Source organism: Cnephaeus nilssonii (genome assembly GCF_951640355.1).
Source record: "Cnephaeus nilssonii genome assembly, chromosome: 3".
Taxonomy (NCBI): domain Eukaryota; kingdom Metazoa; phylum Chordata; class Mammalia; order Chiroptera; family Vespertilionidae; genus Cnephaeus; species Cnephaeus nilssonii.
In genome coordinates this window covers 108,270,788-108,279,561 of record NC_137074.1, presented here as the reverse complement: position 1 = coordinate 108,279,561, position 8,774 = coordinate 108,270,788, and positions in this window count along the sequence as shown.

Genomic DNA, 8,774 nt, shown 5'->3' with positions numbered 1-8,774 from the left:
AGCAGTTCACTCTGCTATTTTAACACATATTCATATTTATACTTCCTCAAGTCTATGGACCATAGTTGCTCATCAATTGTTTGCTGAATTAATTATGTACTAAGTGAACAAAGCACATGTGAATGCCCTAAATGTTGATGTTCATTGGGAGGGTGGAGAATAAGCATCAACATGGCTAATCTTATATAATCAAAGAAAAACACTAGAAAGAAATAATGGGAAGTATCTATATAATAAAGAGGTAATATGCTAATTGGTCCTAACGGTGTCACAGTCACGACCAGGCTGCGTGTGCACAGGAGCTGGTAGGAGGGGACGGGGGCGGGGACTTACACCACCGGGATATGAGGTTGCCGCAGGGGGCGGCCCCCCGGTGGAGGCATGCTCAGGCCCGTGGTGCCACCCGGCCAGGAGGAGGGTGTCAAGATGGGGGTGGGGCCTTGGCAGAGAGCTCTCAGCACTCCTGTGCTGGGGTCTGAAGGCATGGAGAGGAAGGAAGAGCACATAGGCAGTTAGGGGGTTTAGGCCAGAAGGGGAGAGCAGATAGGCAATTAGGGGCATCAGACAAAAAGGGGAGAGCAGTTAGGGGGATCAGGATGGCAGGGGAGAGCAATTAGGCAGTTGGGGGATCAGGCCAGGAGTGGAGAGCAGTTAGGGGCATCAGGCAGGCAGGTGAGTGCTTAGGAGCCAGTGGTTCTGGATTGTGAGAGGGATCCCAGATTGGAGAAGGTACAGGCCAGACTGAGGGACACCCTCCCCCCCATGCACGAATTTCATGCACCAGGCCACTAGTCTATATATATAAAAGCCTAAGTGACCATTATGACTGGATGACTGAATGACTGGCCAGTAGCTATGATGTGCACTGACCACAGGGGGCAAATGCTCAATGCAGGAGCTTCCCCAGGTGGTCAGTGTGCTCCTACAGCCAACCTCCCATGGTCCCACCCCCCAGACTAGGCAAGATGGCCCCGATCAGCCCCGATCACCAGCCATGCCAAGGGACCCCACCCATGGAAGAAATTCGTGCACTCTAGATGAAAATAAATAGTGAAAATGCTATCTAATGCAAATATCAGATAGCAAATTTTGCTTTATGACACTCCAAGCTTGACAAATTGGATCCTACAGCAGATGTATACTTTTTTTTTAACAGTAATGCCAGTTTTCTCCAAAACTGAAACCATGTGTTCACAGCTTACCAGATGTATAACTCCCTCTGGTTATTTCTTGTAAAAGTGGTTTTTATTGTTTAAAGAAACACACACAATGTGTACAAATGTCTTTGTGTCTTTATAGTTTATCTACCCAGCATATACATTGCCTTCTCAGAGTACCTTGTGGCAGCCTCGTTTTTGTTTCATTTTGTATTTTTACCCTGCATTTGCTAAAAGTAGTATGAATGGTAGGATAATTCTTGCTAGGAAAGTGAATTACAAAGATAAAAGAAAGAAACATTAAGTTCTTTCCCCAACCAGCTCCAAATGTGCCTTTATGCCTATATTATTCCATAAGCACCAGGGAATTGTGCCAGCTGCTCTTGACTCTCAGAGGGCATGATATTTCCTCCCATTCTGGCATCAGCCACCACCCCAAAGGAAAGAAGCCCACAAGCCAGAGTAGATAGGCATAGCTTTCACTGGGGCTACAGATAAACACTAGAACCTGAAAGCTCTCTGCTGAAAATGAGTTCCTATAAACATAAAAAGGTAAAATGTAAAAAGACACTAAATCCAGTCATAAAAAATAGGCTTTTAGACATTTTTTGTTATATTCTTCTGATAATCTATAAGTGAAAGTTCCAAAGCTCTTAGTAATGATGCATTAGATGGGACTAAGGCAAAGGGAAAAAAGGAGATTTAATTATCTAAATGAACTTACTCATATTAGTATGGACACTAACTTTGTGTTGTTGTATTTTTGTACAGCTAAAAAATGTATTGGCTTTGTTAAAGTCAGAACACCATTAAGAACTATAAAATATGAGGAGTAAATCCTGTTTTATTTTATGTTTTTTAAAAATACATATTTTGAATGATTTCAGAGAGGAAGGGAAGGCAGAGAGAGAGAGATAGAAACATTAATAATGAGAGAGAATCATCTATTGACTGCCTCCTGCACATCCCCTATTGGGAATCGACCCCACAATTCAAGCATTTTCCCTGATTGGAAATTGAAACATGACCTCCTGGTTCATAGGTTGATATTCAACCATTGAGCCACACAAGCCAGGCTTATTTTATATTTTTTATTTCACTTCATCCAATGGTAATATTGGACATTTTCTTACTTTTAAAACAAACATAGAACAAAATTACACTATCAAAAAGATGGGAAATTCTATCCTGAGCATCATTATCCCAACACTCTTGACCACTGCCCACAAATTACTATGTGACTGTCTTATAGTGAAAAAAAATCCATACAAAACAAGAAACAAACAAATAAACAGGAGTACATCATCCCAAGCTTGATATGCTCATAGATGATGATTGGGCATCTGTATATTGTGGCAATATTTTGTCCTTTCACACATACTTACTTCAAATCTTTGCTAATTCCATAATACCCCCCACCTTGTTCTGAAGTGGAACACTGAGCCTGCCTATGTGCTGGTGAAGGGCAAACAGATTACAACTCACCAGGACCCATCCAATACAATGAGACCATCTATTGGCATAAATTGACCTCTCTCAAGCAGAGAAGCTTCAGAAAAGTTTTCAGAAGACAACCTAGACTTAAATCTTAGCCATGTCACATGTGAGATTTGATGTTGGTTATTTAATTTTTTAAACTTATGTTTTTTAAATCTGTAAAACAAGTACAATACCCCCTGCCATTTATTCCTCAACCTGGTGTTTTGTTTTGGGGTGTGGTTTGTTGTGTTGTTATTTGTGGTTTTTTTTTTCCACAATAGGGAGAGATAACATGTATGAAAACCTTTTGTTTACAGAAGTGAGATTCTTCTATTTTGGAAAGGTGTATATTTGATATATACAGTTGACATTTAGAACTCCCTATATGTCAGATAATGTTATGAGTGATTTAAATATTTAACTCATTTATTTCTCTCAACAACCATAAAGTAGAGATTATTATTTTCCCCATTTGACAGATCAGTAAACTGTGACACTGAAAGCCTAAGTAACACATCCATGTTGTTAATCCTTACACTATACCAAAGTTTTATGGATGCCACTAATTGAACTGCTGCCATACATATGTTATTAGAACAATGAACTAGAGTCTAAATTGGTTAAACTATAATATTTGAGGTATAAATCCTAAAATATAGTCTAATTCAGTCTCAGAATAAAGTTAAAATAGATACATCAAAGTGTCCAATTTGCACATGGAAACAATGAAGTCTAACAATAGAGAGACAAAGCTTCATGATAGTTCCTGAATGGCCCATAACTGCATAAAGTTGGATATTTCAATCATCATCACTTTGTTCATATTATCATTGTTCATGTAAGCAACAACAGGGAAAGAGGGGTGGCAAAGAAAGATCTGGAAAATCTCAACAAACCACCCTATTAAATGTGTTGCAAATGTTACAAAATGTTATAAAATAAAATTGAGCAGGAGAAGGCTCAGAATAGGAAAAGTAAGTATTATTAAATTGGATATATATATAATCTGGAAAAAGTGTTCAAAGAAAGCATTAGAGTCATTCTACCCATTATGTACTGCTTGATTAGGAGCTGACCACAAGTAGTAATGGCACCAACAGCACTTTTATGGGGGAAGGCAGAAATTTGGATGCATTCATGGGTCTATCATGGGGTATATGTTTCTCCCTTTAGCTATATTCTCTCTTTTTTGTTTTCTTAGAGGTTATATTGATGCTTCTCACTTAACAATGACAAACATTCATGTCAGTTTCCTATGGTACAGATGACTTTTTTTTTTTTTTTTTGGCCATAGATACTGCATTAGTTCTATTGCTGAATAACATATTGCACCAAACCTTAAAAAGAACTTTTATTATCTCCCAGTTCCTGTGGGTTAGACATCTGGGCATACTTAACTGGGTAATTCTGGGTGGGGGTTGCTCACAAACATGCAATCAAGGTGTTACCCAGGGCTTTGGTCATTTCAAGGCTCAAATGGGGAGGATCTGCTTCCAAGCTCACTCCCATGGTTGGTGGAAGGATTTGCTTCTTTATGGGCTATTGGGCTGAGCCTCAGTTCCTCACTGGCTATTGGCTAAAGGCTGCATTCAGTTCTTTGACACATCACCTCTTCATATCTCAGCTCAAACATTACAGTTTTCTGGTAAACAGGGAGTCTTCTAGATTTTGGCCTCCAGTCATGAGATATAGAGGCAAGGTAGTTTAAGGTATTGATAAAATAAAAGGTTAATATAAATACAATGGAAGACAATGGCTGAACTCAAGGTGAAGCATAGTAACCTCCATCTTGTATAAAACTGCTGTTTGAATTCTCTGCTATTGTTAGATAGTCCCTAGTCCTGTAAACTCTGTCATTATAAACTCTGTGACTTTAAGACAGTCTGTTATTCTGTAAAATGACTTTTGTTTTTAGTTCAAATAATAGAAAAAGATAAACTTAACTGTCTGACATTGCAAGCTAGCCATCCAAGCTAGACTAAATTAGACTAATACTGATAACAATTCCCATATTCTTAGGCCAAGTACAAACTCATAATGTATTCAAGGTTACAACTGTCTGTAACAATAACTCACACAGATCCCTTTGTAAAATCTACAAACAAAGAGACTCGAAAAGTATAAATATGGGAGACTTACTGTATGTGGTGCTCAGAGATTTGGAAAAGACACCTCCCTCTGGGCTGTGCACAATAAATGACTCCTAATTAATTGGCTTATTAAGGGATCTTGTATCTCATTTGCTGATTTACGATACAACAATGGAAGGATTTGGAAAATATAAAGTCTGGGAACTGAGAGCCCACATGTTTGGTGAGTCCTTCATCTGAATGTTGAAGTCATTATAAGTATGCACAGAAAGATTGTGAGAATCAAACAGAATGGGTTACAAATGTAAGGTAAGGTAACAATGTGACACAGAAAGCAAGGAGAATCTCTGATTTCACTAGGCTAGCATAATATGTGCAGTGTGAGAGATTAAGCTGTCTCTGCTTGAGTGGACTGCAAGGGAAGTGGAGAACTCTAGGAGGGAGGCCCGTGTTATTTCAGTCAAGGAGAAGAATAGTTCATTGAAGTTGTTGTGCATATGGAGGAGTTTCTTTACTATGATGCATTAATTCCACAATTGTTCAAACAGGTGGCCAACTTGATCAAGCTATAGTATTAGAGTAAATTTCCCTCCTTCCATGCTTTGTTCCCCTTGTACTGCATATCGCCCCTGTAAAGTCTTGCACACACTTTTTATCTCAGGCTTTGTTCTCTGGGGACCCCGAGCTAAGACAAAGGGAAAGGGAAACACAAGATTTTTATCCAAAGAGCATATTTGAACATAGATGTGTGTATAACATATCAGTAAATGATAACAAATTCCTATCAAAATAAAAATATTTAAGTTATGAACTATCATGTTTCTCATAATCACCACTACCATCATCCTTATCAGTCTCTCTCTATGGGACTCACAGGAAGGTAACAGATAACAAGATTTAATTCTGGACTACCTACAAGAAGACGCCAAGGCCAGACCACAGATGGGAATAAAGATGTTCATCTTCATGCAATTGACATTGATTCATTAGAGTGATGAAATGTTTCTTTCCCTTTAAAGTTGCATATTTTGTTCAGAAGTCCCCAAGGTTACTAAAAGTCTTCAAAGATACCCCTATATCTACATATATAAAAGCCTAAGCAACCGAACAACCAAACGATCAAATGACCAAACGGCCGGTCACTATTATGTGCACTTACAATCAGGGGGCAGAGGCTCAATGCAGCAGCTGCCCCCTGGTGGTCAGTGTGCACCCACAGCAGGAGCACCACTCAGCTGACCAACAAGTACCTGATCAGAACTGAGAACATGAGCCCGTGGCAGGAGCGGCAGGCAGGAGTGGCAGGTGGCGTTGGACTGCTGGATTTGGCCCAATCCCCACTGGCCTGCGAGGATTGGGACAAAACCAGCAGTCTGACATTCCCTGAGGGGTCTCGGATTGCGAGAGGGCACAGGCCAGGCTGAGGAAACCCACCAGTGCACGAATCCGTGCACCAGGCCTCTAGTTCCCTATATAAAAAGAGAACTGAATTTTTGAACAACAACAAAATTAAAACATTATAACAACGAGTAGATAATTTATAATAGTAAAAAAACTATAGTTCAATGTACTTACTTTCCTAGGGTTACTGTAAAAAATGTCCATAAACTGTGCTGCTTAAAATAACAAAAATGTACTCACTCACAATTATGGAAGATAGAAGTCTGAAACCAAAGTCTTTCCTGGTCAAGCTCTTGCTGAAGTTTTTAGAGAATAATCTTCCTTGCCTCTCCCTAGCTTCTGGTGGCTGAAGTAATCATTGACACTCCTTGGATTGTAGCTGCATCACTACAAAATCTACCTCTGTTTGACATGGCTCTCTTCCCTCTGTGTGTGGCTCTGAGTCTCCAAGCTTCCTTTCCTTATAAAGATTATAGTAATCTGATTTATGTTCCAGGCTAATGCAGTTTGACCTTAACTTGATTACATACATCTTCAAGATCTTATTTTCAAATAAGGTCACATTCACAAGACTTCAACATAGCCTTTTTAAGGAACACAATCCAACCCACTATAAAACATTATCAATAATTCTTAGAATTTCAACACTAACTTCCACAAACCAAAGCATCTACTAAAAGAAAGGGTAACTAAACATCGGATATTTTTTTTTTATTCAGGTAAACTGACAAATCTCATGATTTCAGAGCAATCACTTAAAAGAAGTTATTTCCTTAAGTCCAATTAAGATAGTTCTTTTTTCATGAATCTGTTTAGTCTTTCTGATATTCTCCCTGTTCAGAAAGTATTTTTGTTTAAAAAAACAAACTATCACCTTGATTATTTTAAACCATTTCTGAGCCATAATTCCTGAAGAAATATGAATGTGTAGTTTGTTTATTCATTCTACAAAAAATAAAAGGTATGACCAAATTCCAGATATCTTCTTCCTTAATCCTCTTTGTCCTCTTTGATGACAAAGTTTTCCTACTTTCTTTATTAATGGTTTATTGTTCTTTTAGAAATTTTGACATGCTTGAGTCAATATAATGATGCTATCCTCAGAATTTAATATTTGACTATGTGATGTATTTTCTGATGTGTTTTTTCTTCACTTTTCTTCATCATTAGGATCTTTCTCCAGATCCTTGTTAATTAAAAAATAAATCACTTACAGTCATTTTCTCACAGGTGTCCTTAGCCCTGCTTCTTCCATCATTAGTCCATTTTGTCAGCCAGCATTGTCACAAATTATTTAATTAAGTAACATTGAACTTTATGCCATTTCTCAACTGGCTTTCTTCTTCTAATACACAAAACTCGTTTTTCCATTGGCTATAGATATTTTAAATTGATTTCAGAGAGGAAGGTAGAGGGAGAGAAAGAGAGAGAGAGATAGAGAAACATCAATGATGAGACAAAATCATTGATCAGCTGCCTCCTACACACCTCCTACTGCGGGAGGTGCCCTTACCAGGAATCAAACTGTGACCTCCTGGTTCATAGGTTAAGGTTCAACCACTGAGCCATGCTAGCAGGCCTGCCATTAGCTTTAAAACTGACCACTAGTATGGCAACACTCCCCTATTAAAGTAGTTATGCTTGGTGTATGCATGTTTATCTGTAAGCATAGTTATTTGTTCCTTAACAGTCCTGTCCAGAACACTTTTCTCAAACAATTTCTCAACCTGTAAATGCAAGCCCTTTAAGATTATTTCTTTATATACAATTTTGTCTTTACTATCTTGGCAAGTGGCAAAAATAATCTGAATTGACAGCCTCTTGATAAGAATGTTGATGGTATACTATAACGTGTTTTTTCTTTAATTTTTATGTGGTAAAGAGAAACTAGGAGATCTTTGACCAGAGGATACATGGGGAAATGCTTTGACTTTTTGGCTGCTGAGTAAATGTATAATGCTAAAAACATAATAAATAAATGAAAATAGAATGAAACCTATTATTATAAGTGTAATGGTTTGAATAAATAATGTATGCATGATACAGAGACCTTTTCAGTAGCTGAATTAAATGCAAAATTTTTACTTCAAGATAAACTGAAGCTAGAAAGACAGTCCAACAAGGATTAAGAGTAATTAATATCCAATTCAGATTTGGATATATGAATTTAGGTCTGAATAAAGATAATAATGAAGAAATGAGAAAAATTATTCAATTCTACATATTCACTTAAAAGAGACTTAGATCACTATATAATAAAAAGTCAAACTAAAAACAACCACATAGTAAACAAAAGTATAACCTTATATTGTAACATTTAGTTTAATTAAGTTAAAATGAGGCTAGTAGGGTGGGTCTTAATTCAATCTGACCAGTGTCCTTATAAGAAGAAGAAAAAATAGGAAACCAGGGATGCAGGTACACAAAGAAAAGACTGTTAGGACACAGCAGGAAGGCAGCCATCTGCAAGCCAAGGAATGAAGCCTCAGAACTAACTGAACCTGCTGACACCTGACCTTGAACTTATTTTCTCCAGAACTGTGAGAAAATAAAAGTAATGTCATTTAAGCCCCCCAGTCTCTGGTAATTTGTTATGACTGCCCTAGAAGAGTAATACATAAGAGTAAAATCTTGAAACAACTCAACA